The sequence below is a fragment of the Miniopterus schreibersii genome (assembly GCF_964146895.1).
Source record: "Miniopterus schreibersii genome assembly, chromosome: 10".
NCBI lineage: Eukaryota > Metazoa > Chordata > Mammalia > Chiroptera > Miniopteridae > Miniopterus > Miniopterus schreibersii.
The window spans coordinates 30,412,414-30,429,823 of record NC_138110.1 but is presented as its reverse complement, the minus strand read 5'-3'; positions in this window follow the sequence as shown (position 1 = coordinate 30,429,823).

Sequence of the window (17,410 nt, the reverse complement as noted above, 5' to 3'; positions counted from 1 at the left end):
CATCCTTCCAGGGACAGCTCAGGGATCCTTTCTCCTTAGATGCCCCCAGTTCTCACCTCCTCAAGTGCTAGGATTGAACTACATTTTTGATACTTCTTTATACTGCAGGTCTTTTAAACAATAAATCTTTATTAAACTCTCTCGTTGTAAACGCCATTAGATTAGGAACTGAATCATGCATGGTTTTATGTACCCTGTGGTTCCTAACAAGATATTTTGAATATTGAGGGTATGTAATAAATATTTGTTGGATATATTAATATTTAATCACTTCATAAAAATTCCCCTATTTGTCATGGAAATGGCCTTTTTCTTCCACAGTCACAATCTAAGTCAATATCTCAGAAGCTTTTGCTGATCTCATTTTCTTGAGCACTGTAATTAATAATTTGCCTTAAAATGCTCATTTAAGTGCCCAACATGAAGATAAGAGGTCTGCTTTCCTGTTGATGCTCACACTCAGCCATAATTATCTGTCAGAAGAGGCATGAAGAGGTGTGGAGATGAAAGCTCAGAAAGTCAGACATGCCGCCTCAAAATCCTGAAATGGGGGGCAATTATCAGCAGCCTTGAGTGCGGGGGCATGTGTGGGGCACAATTAATCATGTGTGAGGTCATTTGTTCTGAATGTCATAGAATTCAGTCTCCCTCCCCCATCCCATCCCAACACACACTCTCTCTCTCTCTCTCCCTCCTTCCTTCCCTCCCTCCTTGTTGAGGGAAGAGGGTCCCCAAATGCACAGGTCTAGAGCTAACCGAAGTCTGCTTGCTCATTCAAGGACCAGAACTCAAAAACGCATAAGGATCCAGATGGACTGCCTGGTCTTTGTAAATATGAGATTCTCAGCCTAATTCAACATGTCATTCATTGCTCAGGGTCATTATCATGAACATAATTAATTGGGCTAAACAGTCACACTGCTGTTTTCTCAGAAGCTCTGGGCCTTTTCCTCTTAATTGCTAAAATATGTAGTTTCTGTATCTGCTTTTCATAATTTTTCAATCTCACTATGACTCTCAGATTTTCTGCAGAAGTGCCCCCCCCCCATCTATTTACAAAGGCCAGAAAACTAACTGACCAAGCTGGTCAGGGCTGTCTCAGAGCAAGATGCATGTCATTAAGGTAGAGAGCTAGGGGTCCTTGCTACATTTATTCTACAAGGTCTAAGGCCTTATCCTATTTGCTCTCTGGCTCCCTAGAAAGTTCAAGTTATAAGTAAAGAAATCCCAGTTCCCAATGAAGATGGTAGGCAAGCTCTGTAGTGGTATATCATCTCTACTGTGTGAACAGCAATTTACTTTCAGCACAACAGCATCATTCATCGCATTAAATTGATGCCACTAATTTGAATTTTATTGGTTTTGTTGACTTTATTATATTTGGTTGGAAATTTGTTTTGGTTTTATAGCTGTATAGGAGCTTATATGTATTTAAGTAGCATTATAATAATAAAGCCAACACTGGGGATTCATATAAGAACTAATACAGATATATTCATGTATCCTTCACCCAGTTTCCCCAATGGTAACATCTTGTAGGATAGTAATATCACAACCAGGGCACTGACATTGACAATGTCAAGGATAATGCACGTATCTTAGATTTTACCAGTTTGACATGCACTTATTCACTTGTGTTTATTCTTGTGTCTTTTTAGTTCCATGCAATTTTATCACATGTGTAGTTTCCACCACCACAGTCAAGATCTAGACCATCCATTACCACAAGGATCCCTAGAATTACCCTTTTATAACCACACACACCTCCCTCCTGTACTGTACCCACACCCAAACCCCTGGCAACCACTCATCTATCTGTTCTCCATCTTTATAGTTTGGTCATTTCAAAAATGTTATAACTCTAGTTAGTTTGGCTCAGTGGTTAGAGCATCATCCTGTGGACTGCGGGGTCCCAGGTTCAATTCCAGCCAAGGGCACATACCTTGGTTGCAGGCTCGGTCCCTGGTGCAGGAGGCAACCAGTCAGTGTGTCTCTTTCACATCGATGCTTCTCTCTCTCCCTTCCACTCTCTCTGAAAAGCAATGGAAAAAATGTCCTCAGGTGAGGGTTAACAAAAAAAAAGAAAATGTTATATAAAGCATAGTATCTTTTTAGAATTGGCTTTTATACTCAGTATAATTCCCTTATGATCCATCCAAAGTGTAGTGTATATCAACAATTTGTTCTTTTTTATTGCTGAGTAGTATTCCACGTTATGGCTACACCAGTTTGTTTAGTCATTCACCTGTTAAACTGACACCTGGTTGTTTCAAGTTCTGGGCTACTACAAATAAAGCTGCTATGAACATTCATGTACAGGTTTTTGTGTAAACAAAAATTTTTATTTCTCTGGGATAAAAACCTAACAGTGAGAGTGCTGGGTTATATGGTAATTGTATGTTTAGTTTTATAAGAAACTGACCAACTTTTCCAGAGCACCTGTACCATTTCACACAATGTAACATTTTTAAATTGTTATCAGGAACTTATGGACTCCAGTTTGCAAAACACTAATTTAGTCACTCACACCAGATAACTAAAAAATCAGCCAGGTGTCCTTAAAGATATAAAAAGGGAAGTGTCTAGTTCTGGATGGGCCAAAAATGAACTCTTTTTTTTTTTTTTTTTTTTTTAATATATCTTTATTGATTTCAGAGAGAGGGAAGGAGAGGGAGAGAGACAGAAACATCAATGATGAGAGAGTCATTGATCGGCTGCAGCCCGCAACCCGGGCATGTGCCCTGACCGGGAATCGAACCCTGATCACCTGGATCCTAGGTCGATGCTTAACCACTGAGCCACACCCGGCCAGGCCAAAACTGAACTCTTAATGAGTAGATACTAGCAAAACTGAACAGTTTCAAGGACCTTTCTGCCTCCCAATGGTGGAGGCTTGGATTTTGAGGCAGTTCCCTTTCTGTAGGAAACACGTTCTAAATGGCCTTTTGGCTGTTCAAGTGTAAAACCAGTTCCTGCTTCCCCGGGTCTGGAGGTCGACCCACCTCTGCAAGTGGATCTGCAGGCAAAGAGCTGGAGGGTGGTGCAGTGCTGTAGGGGGAGGGTGCCTTTCAATCTACACACACCTCTCCTGCCAGGTCACTTTGCAGATCCTGAAAACATGGTCATGTATTTCTGTAAAACCTCTACAAGTATGATGCTTTAACCACCATTCACCAAGACCACACTGACTATGTCTACTCCAAACTCCCCTCTGTCACACTCCTTCAGACCACATGATAGTGGAACAGCCATGACATTTGGGGAATCCAACAAGGGAAATAAGATTGAGGATCCATTTAGCTGGTCTGCAGCCACTTACGTCCCTGTGTAGTTAGGTTACTGCCAGCTGCCCTGGTACAAGAGCGTCTTCCAAGAACAGTCCTACCTCGTCTGGGCAGGCTCCCCTGGCCTGGCCATCAAAGCTAAGGGCCCACGGCTGTATTGCAACATGAGCATGGCTTGGGGCCCCCAGCAACAGAAGTACACGGATAGGAGGAGAAACAAAGATTAAAATGCACAGAGCTAGTAGCCGGTCTGTGGAAATTTCCTCAAATCACCAGATGTGCAAAATTGGAAGCAGAGGATTCAGTTCTCATTGACCATCATCAGAACGAACATTCTCTCGTCGGGAACAGTCACGATAATGAAGCTCACATGATTATAAACACACCATGCTCTTTTCTCTTTTCTGATAAACTTTTACCAGAATTTCTGTGTTTGTAAGACAAAAACCTATAACATACTCCTGAAGCCAAGTGCATCTCTGTGGAAGTCTCATGTTTTATGTGTCCCAGCATGTCAGCTCCCATTTTAACAGAGCTACACATCTCGTCCTGATGCAGCCTGTGGTTCCAAATGAAGGAAATGTTGATCAGTCATGCTAAGGGAAATTATGCTAATTTGAAATTATGCCAAACAGCATTATCTTTCTATTCTCTCTATAGAATAGGGGAGGTAATCAACAAGTATGCAGCCAAACAACAACAACAACAACAAAAAATAGGGAAAAGCATAAAGATGTGTCAGGCTGCTAATTAAAATATTGGTCATTTTCCTGGATTTTGGGCTACTTAAAGTATTTTTGAGCACTTTAAAATTTGAAGTTGGTTGTGTTTTTTCCTGTATAAATACTCACTTTTGTAACTCATTTGTATTATAATTCTGTAAACTGCCCCAACTCTGAAGACTGTTTCTTTGGGAGACACACGGTGTCTCCCAAAAGAGTCTGGATGGACTCAAGCTGTGAACCTCTCACCATCTGGGTTATTTGGATGGTTGCGTTTGGGGATCCACATTGAAGGGTGAGTGTGAGAAAGACACAGTCACAAATTCTGGCTCCAGAGGAGGCGGCTCTAGGGGCTGCAGGTCACTCAGACTGCTGAGGGCCGAGTACCCTGAGGGCGCTGCTGTGAGGACACTTGCACATTTGTGTTCCTGTGTCTTTGGGAGCCACAGGGTAGGGCCCTGAGTGAGGGCAGGTTTCCTCTGTAGAGAGGGATCCTATTCCTGTTCCAGTTACACAGAGACTCCCCATTTCTCCTTTAAGGCTCTGCTCAGTGTTTTTAGGGATTTGCTCCTGACTATCTCAAGAACTTGGATTCTCTGTCCCAGCTCAATAGGGTTCCCTGCATGATTACAAATCCACCCCTTGGATTATAGGTCACTTGCTACTCCCAATATATAGCTCAGCATGGTCTCCTCAAGGAACAGCCCTAAACCAGCATGGGCTCCCTCTAAATGCAGAAGAACTAGAGGGAAATCGGGGCAAGCCTTGGCCGGCCTTTTCACTAACCCCCCAAGCTCTCAAACCCACACCCTTGGCTGCCGATAACAGTTTGGAGGCTCAGCAATGGCCTGAACCTATGGTGCTCTTTGGACAGTAGAGAGCGGATTGTTTAGGTTTTCTAGGGGGGTTTTGTCTCCCTCTGGTTCAATGCTGTCAGTCTCCTGAACTGGGCTGTCTTGCCCCCACCCCTCAATCTGCCATTGGCCCCTCTCTTTTACTGTTCTCGTGATACATCTTGACTCTTCACTTACCCATTCCCTGTGCCCAGATGGCTGCACTTCACACCATCACCATCCACACAAATCCTTCTTTCTGTTTGACCTGAGCAGTTGAGAGCAGAGCCTCAAACCCTGGCTCCTTCTCTCATTCACAGAGCACCTTGGGCAAGTGACTTTTTCCATCTATGCTTCAGTTTCGTTGTCTGTTGTGAGAATTAAATGGGATATTAGCACTTTATTTTTAGGCAGTGCATGCAATAACTATTAGCTCTTCCGTGCTCAATGAACCGTCCCACTGCAATACCTTTGGGGATCTTCAGGTTTGGGGCACTTCTCAGCTGTCTTCGGTATCACTGTTTGTGGCTCAGGATTTGCTATATTACTGTCAGAGATTTTTTCTCTTCTCTTTCCTGTTGTTGCCGAAGTTTACAGTTGCAGGGCTGCCAACTCATGATAAACATGCATTCTATGGTTACCTGAACTTATTCACGGCAAGCCAAGGCCAGAGCAGCCTGGGCCCCTGCCTGTGGTGACTGCAGCTTTCCTGTCCTCTGCTCCAACCCCTCTCCTCCTTGGCTCTCTGTCCCAGGGCAGAAGCAGAAGGAAGAAGAACTGTGCAGCAAGCATCCACATTTGTCACTGCAAAAACCCTGTCCTCTGTAGGGAGTCATTTTCTCTTCCCAGCCCTAATTCTTTGCCCTTTTAAACCAGAGCTATTATTACTTCTAATTTGCATTGACTGCTCCCTTAGCAACCATCCCACATTGAATGAGATATCATCCTGCTTCTAATACTGCTAGATTTACCAAAATCTTAGCTCTACCAGAGCACAACTGAAAATGTGATCAACAGAAATGTAAGCAGTTGTCACCACATCCATATGCATGAACACCCTCCTTTACAGAACAGCTGCAAGACAGCCAAGATGACTAGAAGGCGCATTTTAGATGAATCCTGTTCTTTCCTCGCCAGCAATGAAACACAACTTCATAAATTTATTTACTCTTGAAACATTTTAGACCCAAAACAGTGCCACTGCTCTTAAGATTTAAAATTACATATTTCAATAAGGTAGGTAATTTCATAATACTTCTACATATTGATTAAGACTCTACCTTTTCCAGAAAGGATTTAAACCGTGGTTTGCTGGTAAACTAGCTCTTTAGAAGGGGATGAAAAAAGGCCTATTTTGTAGCGTCTGCCTATATCCATGGTGTAAATACTTCCACTGTGGCTGATCTCAAGCTATCAATGGTCTAGCAAGGGACTCACAAAATTCCTGAACATTTAACAAGCACGAAGTTTCTAGCACATCACTGGGGGGCAACCTAAAAGGATAAATAGAATGCATCCAGGTAACATAAACAAAAAGTTGGTGAAAAAGAAGGAATGAGACAAGGAGAGAGGTATAAAATGGAGCTAGGAGTTCATAAATGTAAAAATGCATATAAAACCCTATATACAGGTTTAATACTGACATTTGGCTTTAAGAAACTTGGGACACTGAGAGAAGACACTTACCGGGTTCACAGTGTTCTTAAGATAAAAATAAGTCTCCTGCTGACAAGTGCCAGTTTCCTGTTCCTCAAGTAGGTCACATTTCTCCTGAGGGTGCCCGTAGAGCAAAGACCGTGTCACACAGTGAACGTCCTTATCAACATCAGAGGGATGGTCTAGCCTTGAGATGGCAGTTAGGTGAAAGCAGGATGTTGGGCCCAGTCAGTTTCATCCCTGGCAGGTGGAGCTGTGGATGGATTCCACAGCGTTTAGTAACCTTCCAGGCTTTTGCTAAAGACCAGGCTGTGGTAAGTTTGAAATTGCTCTTCCAGGCATATCTCCCTACTTGAAGGTCTTTCTAGAAAGCCCAGTGCTCACCACATTCATGTGATGGGGCTTTTGTCTCAGGGCCCTAATCAACATGCTAGGGTCAAGAACCACAGCTTCAACCTAGTCAGTTCATGTCCTAGCCAGATCAATCCAGAGCCTTTGAAACAATAAACCCACAACCCTTTGAACCTTGTAGTTTGAATGGTTGACCACTCCCTTTGAGGGAGAGCCCCTCATTGGTCTGCTTCCCCAGCCCCCACCTGCCCTTCTCGGTCCTCCCCTTGTCTTCCTTGGCAGCCCTACGGCTAAGCTCACATAAGTGCCTGCACACATCTTCACCAACTGGCTCCATTTGGGTGGGACTTGCATTTATTGACATGGGCGTGCAGCAGTGTTTCTCAGGGCATGAACCAGTCCTGGTTCACTCGGTTGTCTTGTGCCATCACCAAAAACACAGAGGATTCAACAAATGATTTCCTTGTTCCTGCTTTTTTAGTGGAAGTAAGGACAGGTGTTTAAAGGAGAGGTGTTCAGCAGTTGGCAGTAATCACAGAAATGGTCACACCACCACCTAGAGGTCATAGCACCTTTCCGATTATAGAGAGCCTTAGGAAAAGGTGCCCAGAACCCTTTATCAGCATTCTGCAGAAGTGAATTCATACCTTTAAGGATCTTTTTTGAGTAAAGCAATTAGTAGATACATTGAGTCAAGCACCGGTCTGCTCTGCAGGCATGTGGAACCAACCTCTCCTCTGATGCACTAAACTGAAATCTCAAGTCAGCTGTCGATTGGTTGATGGACCCTATAAAACTACAAACTTTCGGTAGAGAAATGTTACATTAAGGAATATTGTTGCAGGAAGCTTCCCACCTGCCCATTCTAGAGGCATCCCAAGGCAAATTCTTTCTGGAGGCCAACAAAAGAGTGAGAAGATAGAATTTACCAGGCCCATCAAGGCACAATCTGGCATTGTCCATCCCAAATAAATGCACACACACACAGTTTTACAATAGCTCTCCTCAAGGTAGGTCAAAGTCCTTCCCTTGTTCCCTTTTCATTAGTCAGATGGAGTGAGCAATAAACCTCCCTCTCTGTTTTCCATTCCACCCATCCCACCCTCCTACACAGCACCTGAGGACGTTGTGTGGGGGTCACAGCTGCAGGTCATCAGGGCACTCTCGTCCCCTTGCTGTGGTGGTATCTGGTTCAGGAATAGGCTCAGACCTTCATTAAAGGCAGCTGGCAGTCTCCGCCCCTGCTGAGGGAAGTAGCCTCAAGAAAAACACAACATAGAGGAGTGCCGAGCTAGGAGAAACTAAGAGCAATAGAGCCAGAGGCAGAACCTTGATCAAATCATGCCTAGAGTCCATGAAACACCTGGGCCACAAAACCCAGGGAATCTCCTCTAAGGTTCAAGCCTGTGCATTAGATGGGATTTTCAGTAACCTGCAACCAAAAGCATCCTGACTAAAATACCACATGTCGTCAGAATTATTAAACAATTAATACAAGGGAAACTACCAACACCTTGTAGAACAGGCTTTAGAAATCTTGGCTTTGAAAGGTGTTATACTTAGGAAGACGGAACAACCAACAATGACTGTGTATTTTCATGGGGGCGATGACACTTCTAACAATTCATGCATCACTTTCTACTTACTGCTCCTAAGAGGATTAGAGTCAGCTTACAATAAAAAGACCTATGTATTAGGATAATTAAAATAAGAATTAAATATCCAGGGGAAGAGATGAATATACAGAAAACAACAGTGGAATATAATTGTTATACTGGAACATACAATTTGGCTCAGAGCATCCAAGCAGCCAAGGTCAAAAAGGGGTGGGGGGGGAGGATGTAGCTTAATTTTTATATAACCGTTATCTGAAAAAGACATCCCTGTTTGCCAGAAGATACGACACCTTTTCCTAGCGGTAAGTAAGCTCTAGAGTGGTTGTGGTCAATTTGGAAAGTTTGGGCCCCTGAATGCTGACATTAGCTGAACCACTTCAGCTTATCTGTATTTAGAGGGTCAACAAAAGTGTCAACATTAATCTAAGTACTGGCAGTATTAGAATGTTACCAGATTCTGTCAGAGAAATGTTTATGTCAGCATTTTCAAGAAAGTACAGCGGGCTGCAGTAAATTTTTGAAGAAAGTACAATGTGACACCAGCACCACAAGGCTTCAGCCAGCAGCAGCAGGAGGGCACACTGAGGGCTTGAGCTCCGCAGCCCCTCTGCACCCCAAGGACAAACAAGGCAGGAAGGTGGAGAAGCAGAGGGATGAAAAAGGAGAAGGGAGGCCATGTGGGGGGCCTCAGAGGGTGGCTAAGTTGCAGGACCCTGACGTATACAGCAGCAGAGAGGAGGCATGTTTCTTTTTTTTTAATCCTGCCAGAGGATATATATTTTTCCCCCCATTGCTTTTCAGAGAGAATGGAAGGGAGAGAGAGGAACATCAATGTGAGAGACACACATCAATTGGTTGCCTCCCACATGAGCCCCAATCAGGGCTGGGGATCAAGCCTACAACTGAGGTATGTGCCCTTGGCCAGAATCGAACCCGGGACCCTTCAGTCCATGGGCAGACGCTCTAACCGCTGAGCAAAGCTGGCTAGGTGGAGGAGGTATGTCTCCTCAGTGTGTGCTGACACACGGCCCCACCTTCCTTATAGAAATATGCAAATACAGAGAAGCTGTGTTCACCTTGAAAGAGAAAAGGGAGTCTGGACACCATTTGGACTAGGAGACTTGTTGGGCAACCATAGCTAATCTTTACTGAGCCCAACACTCTAAGAGGTAAAGTACTATTATTATCCCCATGAGGATAATAATATCCATTGAGGAAAGAGATGCTTGGTTTTTTGAAGGAGATTTCATAGCTGATCGGTGATGGAGCTCAGGATCTGATCTGAGGTGGCTGCAAAGCCCATTGCTCACTTCTGGTGACCATGTCCATCCCACGCAGCTGCAGGGGACAGTTCTATGTGAGATGTGACAGCCCCTCATTCCCACACTATCCCACTCCACCCACGGCCCTGAAGCACAAGACAGTGAAGAGCTCCAGGTAGACTTCAACCAACAGGCAACAGGGGCCGTGGAGGGCTGTTCCAGGCTCTGAGGGGCATCCCCCATCTTCCCACAGGTCCTGACAGAGTGGAGCCGGCTCCCCAGAGAGTTGACCCCCATACACACCCCCGTCTCTTCTCTTCCCTGTCTCGCTCTTCCCTCTCCTGGAATCACCTCCCAAATAAACTGCTTTCAGCGAAACCCCGTCTCAGGCTCTGGTGAAAGCTAACGTAACCAAGAGAAGGCATCAGCGTGGGGACATCACAGATCCGAAAGGACAGCTCATCAAATTCTTAGCAGATTCAGGCTCTTACTGCTAAGGCCGCTGACCACTGCCCTGCTCTGTCTGGAGAGGCTGCCGAGGAGGAAGAGATTCTAGGGGCAAGAGGGGCTCCGTGCTCAGCCGAAGGGAAAATACTTCAGTGGACAAATATGTCTGGCAGAACTGCGTATTTTCTAAAGGTTGACTTGTCCATTTCCAGAAAAGTCATGACAGGAATCACCAGACCATGGAGTTGTTGGGCTCCGTGAGGAGTTCTCGATAAACGCACTTCAAAGTCCTCTTTCTCTTGGGCAGTTGTATACAGAAGGCTGATGAAATGGGCCTTTGCAGGGCTGCTTGCCAGTTTCCTCCTGAGTGGAGCACAAGCCCCGGATTTGAAGCAGGAAAAAAAGGAAACAATGACTCTTTTTGCATCTTCTAATGCTACAGGCACCAAATAATAAACAAACAAACAAACAAATAGAACCTTTGGTGCCTGGGGAAAAATCTAACCTTCTCTAAGTTACCAAAGGTGTCACATTTTTTTACCGCTGTTTGCAAAGTGCACCAATGTGCCGAGAGAGACCTTTCATGACTGCACTGTATTCCTGCAACTGTATCCGATGGTCACTACAGAACCAGAGGTTTACCTGAGGACAGCAAATGAGTCTACTGCTAGACAAGATGTGGGGGCTCCCCCTGAGCAAGTAAAGTCTAAGATTATTTTTATTTTCTATCCATCACTCTTACCTCAATGATTCAACTTACAGTCCAAGAGAGTATTCAGAAAATAATATGCTAGTAAAGAATTTCATTTCATGGGACATTTAATGAGAAAGTTCTCCAGCAAGGGAAGGCTAGTTTCCTCAGATACAAGAAGGTGAGAGCTTCCTGATGCTGGTATTTCTGAGCTGCTCAGAGAAAGACGGGATCCAGACCTGAGACCCCAAGCCCTGAGGAGGGGACAGCGGCCTGTCAGTGGAAAGGTCTCTGAACTTGGATGGACGCCCAGTGTGCCTAGAACATAGAGCTCTAGGAAGAGGTACTAGGTAGCTGGTGCTGGAGTTTCTCAGAGGGGCAGGATGAGGCTGGCTTTTGCAAGTGCTGGAAAAACTACAAACAGGGTCCAGTTGCCTCCATGGGAGGAACTGTCACTGCCAGCATGAGGAACCAATGTTGGAGTGATGTTCACAGGAACCTCAAGTGGGGAGGGGGTCTGGAGCAAGACCCTACCTCCTTCAGCTTTGCATTTTCCATCTGACGCCCCTTATTGGTAGAGCCTAACGGGTGCCAGCTTGCAAAACAAAAAGGTTTACAGTGTCCCAGCCCCAACATCACAGAGCACAGGATAGGTTTACAGCTAAAAGACAACAGTTTAGTGACTGACACAGCACTCTCCAAGACTATCATCCTCAGAATACTAAAGCTCTAATTTTCAAATATTTCCTGTGCTTGCAATTCAGTGAAAAAGTAAAATATCAAGGTAGCTGTGGAGGAACTGTTGTCTTGTATCATGTCACCAAAAGTGCGCTCAGCTCACAGGTGGGCTTTGGATAAAAACTGAAGACGGTGAGGGATGTGGCGCCTGCGTATTTTAGCAACTTCAATACCAACCAGGTAGAAGGGTAGGCTGAAGAACTGCATTGGGTTAGGGATGCACACACAATAGACAATGTTTGGAATACCACTGGAAAATAAAAGGACACAGATAATGGTAGACAAGAAGGAAAAGGTAGAATTTTTCTGGCATTTCAGAAAGTGTTGTCACCTCCGTGTTCGTAGCAGCATTATTTACAATAGCCAAGATCTGGAAACAGCCCAAGTGCCCACCAGTAGATGAGTGGATAAAAAAGCTGTGATACATTTATACAATGAAATACTACGTGCTGTAAAAAAGAAGGAACTCCTACCCTTTGCAACAACATGGATAGACCTGGAGATCATTATGCTAAGCGAAATAAGCCAGTCAGAGAAAGACAAATATCACATGATCTCACTTATATGTAGAATCTAATGAACAAAATAAACTGACGAACAAAATAGAGCCAGAGGCATGGATACATGGAACAGACTGACAAATGTCAGAGGGGAGGGGTTGGGGAGGACTGGATAAAGGAAGGCAAAGGGAAAGGATTAGCTAAAGAACATTTATGCATAGCCTGTGGACACAGACAATAGCGTGGGGAGGGCCAAGGCAGGGAAGGGGCCTGGTGGAGGTGGGCAAAGCAGGGGGGGGAATGGAGGACATCCGCAATAGTGTCAACAATAAAAAATTTAAATAAAAAATACAAAAAACATAAAGTGTTGTGTGCATTGTATGAAAAGATTGCTTCTGCATGTAACACATTAATTTTGAAGAAAGCGGCCACATTAAACTGCCTGCAGGTCTGTGGGCCCACCTTCTTTGCATTCTGTGAGAAGGAGGCAAACAGGAAAGCAGACCAACGCTTGGGGCTGCTCCGAGCCCACAAGTGTCCCCTCCCAAAGTATTAAATGACCACAGTCCTGGGGCCACTCCTCAGGGTCCCAAACAAAATAGTCCCTTCAGTTGAGAAGATCCAAAACATAGTCAAGTTTGGAATGATTTCTGTTCCAAGGCATAGGACGTGTGGATGTAAAGCACTGACATTTATTAGTCCAGAAATTTTGCATTCAAAGACCCTGGAGAGTCAAGGGGTTACTGATAGTTAAGGGGTTACTGATAGTTGACGGGTTACCGATAGTTGAGAAAAGAAAGTTGGCAAATCCTAGGGAAATGGCCTCTGTGAGAAGATTCACACTCACAGCCAGTGCCTGAGAGGGTGAGGACTTTTTGAAACCTCAGGATGGAAATCCTGGCTCCTCCATGGAGAGAAAGACCCTCCTTTCCTGGCCTGCTTTCCCCACCTTGTGGCTGCACTAACCTTTGCCTGGCCTGCCATCACACAAGGGTTTCCTGGCCACTGGAGTGGGCACTGCGTAAGGCCTTTTCCTATCAAATGATGAGATAGAGGGCATTGAAGTTTAGAATAAGAAAACATGACAAAATTATGGAATAAATGTACAAAAATGCCATAGGGTAAATGCATTACACACTTTCTAAAACCTGCCACACACACACGCAGAGTTCTAGCTGCCTGTGATTCTGGACCTGAACTCTGTCGTTTGTATTTAGCTTTGGCCACTTGCTTCTGTGCCGGGTGGATGTTTTTCAAGCTCAAAGTGAAAACTATGCTTTTATCTTTCGTATAAGGTTTTTCTAATTGTCACCTGGCATTCATGTGCTTCTGGCAACAGACACTTCTATCCATTGTGACTCAACCCAACTAAGTAAATTTCAGTGCTTCGTGGGAGCCTTAATTAGCTTTTGGGGGGGGGAAAGTAATTATAACATGGTAATAGTCTTTCAAGAAGTCAGATACCTCTAGGATATCTTTCCTCCTCCGCCCCTACAGACAAAGAACCAAGGAACTTAGAAGTCTCAGGCAATTGGTGAAGCCCTCAAATTGTATGCAAGACTTCTGTGCATATAAAGGTTTCTTTGTGAGAGAAACCTACTATTTCATCAGATTCTCAGAGAATTTCTTGACCTCAGAAAGGTTGAGAATCCTGAACCTGTCTAAAATCTGTTACATGAATAAATGGAAGAACATGAATAAATGAATAAAATGTTATTCTATCTGGCTTTTATTGTCCACTTAATTTCTTCTCCCCACCCCATTCACCCTGCACCCTCCACCCCCCACATACAATTAGCTTCTTTAATCATTAATAGCCAGTCATGATTTTTCTAAACTATGTCTTTGGGGTTCAGCCAGTTCCTTTCGAACAAGACACAAGTCAATGGTTGGTCTGCCGATCCCACATTCCCTGGGAGGAATTTTCTGGGGATTAATTCTCTCCATCTCACACAATCCCCTTGCCCTTGTGTGGGAAAGCCCCTCGAACTGTGGGTGGGAGGGAGTTCTCAGGAAAGGACAGTGAGTCCTATATAAAGTCAGAGAGAGAGAGGACAGCAGAGAGGGGCCTTAGAGGGAAGTGGGTAGAGTAAAGTAGAAGAAAGGCTCTGGCCTGCTGGGCACCTCTCCTCCATGCCCAGGCTGAGCTTCCTGACAGCAGTCCCACACAAAGGCCAGCCCTAACGCCTGGCACTTATACACAGACACGCCTACCACCACCACCTTCTGAGGACTGCCAACTCTTGCACACACTTTTATTCATTCAACTAGCCAACACTTTGGAGGACCAATTATGTGCCAGGTACTATACTAGGCATTGAGGATCAAAGTCTCTGAGTCTGAAAAGATGACAGACACACACATAGAGCCCTGTAGGTACCATCACCAAAGCAAGACCAGGATCCTGGCAATGCACAGCTCTAGGGGCCACAATTGTGGGAGTCTGTGGGGAATCTCACTCCTCCCCGAATTGTCCATTCACTATGTGAACATGCCCTGGAGTTGTGCCACCCAAAGGCCCTGGGTGTGACCCCTGAATACCCAGATGGGTGGAGGATGTGCTAATGGTGGTCATCACCATCCTACTGTGATGATGGCAGGATGGGGCCCTACACCCTATCCACCATCTGGTGCCTGCACTATCTGCTCTGTTGCGCTCTGTCCTACTCTAGCCTTTCAAAGGCCACCACATTTAATCCTACTAGACACATGGGCAAAGGATATAAACAACCAATCCACATGCCTATAAAGAGATACCTAGTGCCACTAGTTGCAAAAACTGTAATGACAGAAAAAGGCCTCTTTTTCTTTGCTGTGGCCTTCTACAATTTATAAGAAGCACCTGGTAATTAAACCCCAAAACAGTTGGCTCCTCTGATTCAAACAGCCCCTCTGCTCAAACGGCAGACAAAATAAGCTGCTCCCAGGCTACATTCCTGCATCCCCCCTCCTCCTGCTGTTTTTACTACTCAGGGGTAATTCACACCAAGGAGTCTCTAGTTGGTAAGAAATTCCCATCCCCTCGCCCCTTCAAACAAGCCTCTTTTGAACTCTCCATAACTTTTGCTCTAAGCATGTTTTACAGGCTTGGGAAAAATACTGATAAGACACCTCCCTAGGACATCTGACAGACTGTATCCTGAAAAGCAAATAAAGCGTAATTTTTCAAGACAATCTCCCTGGTATCTGCTCAACCTCAAGACTAGCCAAACCTCTCCCTTCCTTGTCACCTAGCAACAGTACCTGCTTAAAACCCCAGGCCACCCTTTGTTTCTTGCCCTAGTATTGATTAGCTTGCATTGGGCCTTTCCCTTCTGGGGGAAAGTAAGTAAACTCTCTTTGCATCTATCTCTCCTCTCAGTTGTAAAATCTTTCACAGCCCGGGGTAGGGTGGATTCGGGCTAGAGGGAATCATTGGAGGGAGGGGGGAAGAGGGACATCTGTAATACTTTCAACAATAAAGGTAAATTAAAAAAAAATATTTCACAGGTCCATGTCACTGCCAAAACCCTAACAAAAACAATGCAAATAGCTCTGGCCAGTGTGGCTCAGTTGGTTGGAGCATTGTCCTGTACACCAAAAGGTGGCGGGTTTGATTCCTGGTCAGGGCACATACCTAGGTTGTAGGTTTGATCCCTCATCAGGGCATGTGCAACTGATCGATGTTTCTCTCTCTCCCTCTATCTCTTTCCCCACCTTCCACTATCTAAGATCAATTTAAAAAATACACAATGCAAATAAAAACAATATCAATATTTTAAAAAACTGCTAACATCCAGCACTGATGAGGATGTGGAGAAATGCACTTTTCATACATCTCTGGTGAGGGCATGGATTTTTACAATTTTTTGAAAAAAACTCTGGCAATTCCAATAAAATTAGTAATATACATCACCTTTGACCTATGAGTCTCACTTTGGGGAACTTCTCCAATATGAATAAAAGCACCAGCTTTGTTTATAATGGAAAAGGAAAATGAAACTGGAAACATCCTAAATATTCACAATAGATGAATGGCTGGAGAAATTATGATATCTGTACCAAGGAGTATTACACACCCAATTCTGCAGGAATGTTAAAGAGAACTCTTAAAACTAAAAAATAAAACAAACAACCCAATTAAAAAATAAGCAAAAGAGGTGAACAGACACTTCACTAAAGAAGATACAGAGATGGCATATAAGCACATGAAAAATGCTCAACATCATATGTCATTAGGGAATTGCAAATGAAAACAACAAGATATCCTGCCACTTATTAGATGGGCAAAATCCAAAAGAGTGACATGACATCAAGTTCTGACGAGTATGTGGAGCAATAGGGACATTCGTTCATTATTATTGGGAATGCAAAATGGTACAGCCACTTTGGAAGACAGTTTGGCAGTTTCTTAGGAAACTCAATATACTCTTACTATATGATCCAGCAATTGCACTCCTTGGTGTTTACCCAAAGGAGTTGAAAACTATGCCCACACATAGACCTGCACATGGATGTTTATAGCAGCTTTACTCATCATTGCTAAACTTTAGAAACAACCAAGATGTCCTTCAGTAGGTGAATGAATAAATAAACTGTGGTACATCCAAGTGATGGAATATTATTCAGCACTAAAGATAAATGAACTATCAAGCCATGAAAACACACGAAGGAACCTTGAATGCATATTACTAAGTGAAAGAAGCCAATGTGAAAAGGCTGTGTACTGTAGGATTACACTATATGACATTCTGAAAAAGGTAAAACTATAAAGACAGTAAAAAGATCAGTGGTTGCCAGGATTGGGCAGTGGGAAAATGAATAGGTGGAGCACAGAGGATTTTTAGGGCAGTAAACTTACTCTGTATGATATGAAAATGGAGGATACTTGTCATAATTTTGTTAAAACCCATAGAATGTGCAACATCAAGAGTGAACCTAGTATAAACTATAAATTTTGGGTGATTATGACGTGTCAACGTAAGTTCATAGATCGTAACAAATATCTCATTCTGGTGAGGGATGTTCGTAATGGGGAAGGCTGTGCATGTGTGGGGTCAGGAGGTTATATGGGAAATCTCTGCACTTTCTGTTCAATTCTACTGTGAATCTAAAATTTTTCTAAAAATAATGTCTATTTTAAAAGCTTTAGTAACTCAAAAATTCTAGTAGAGGTTTTAGATATAGCCTATTTGGAAATGATCATTATACGGGATTATTCAATCATGATCCTGCCATTCAAAGGGATGCTATGGAACAATTAAAAAGAATGAGTCCTAGCCAAGTAGCTCAGTTAATTAGAGTGTCATCTGGATACATCAAGGTTGCAGG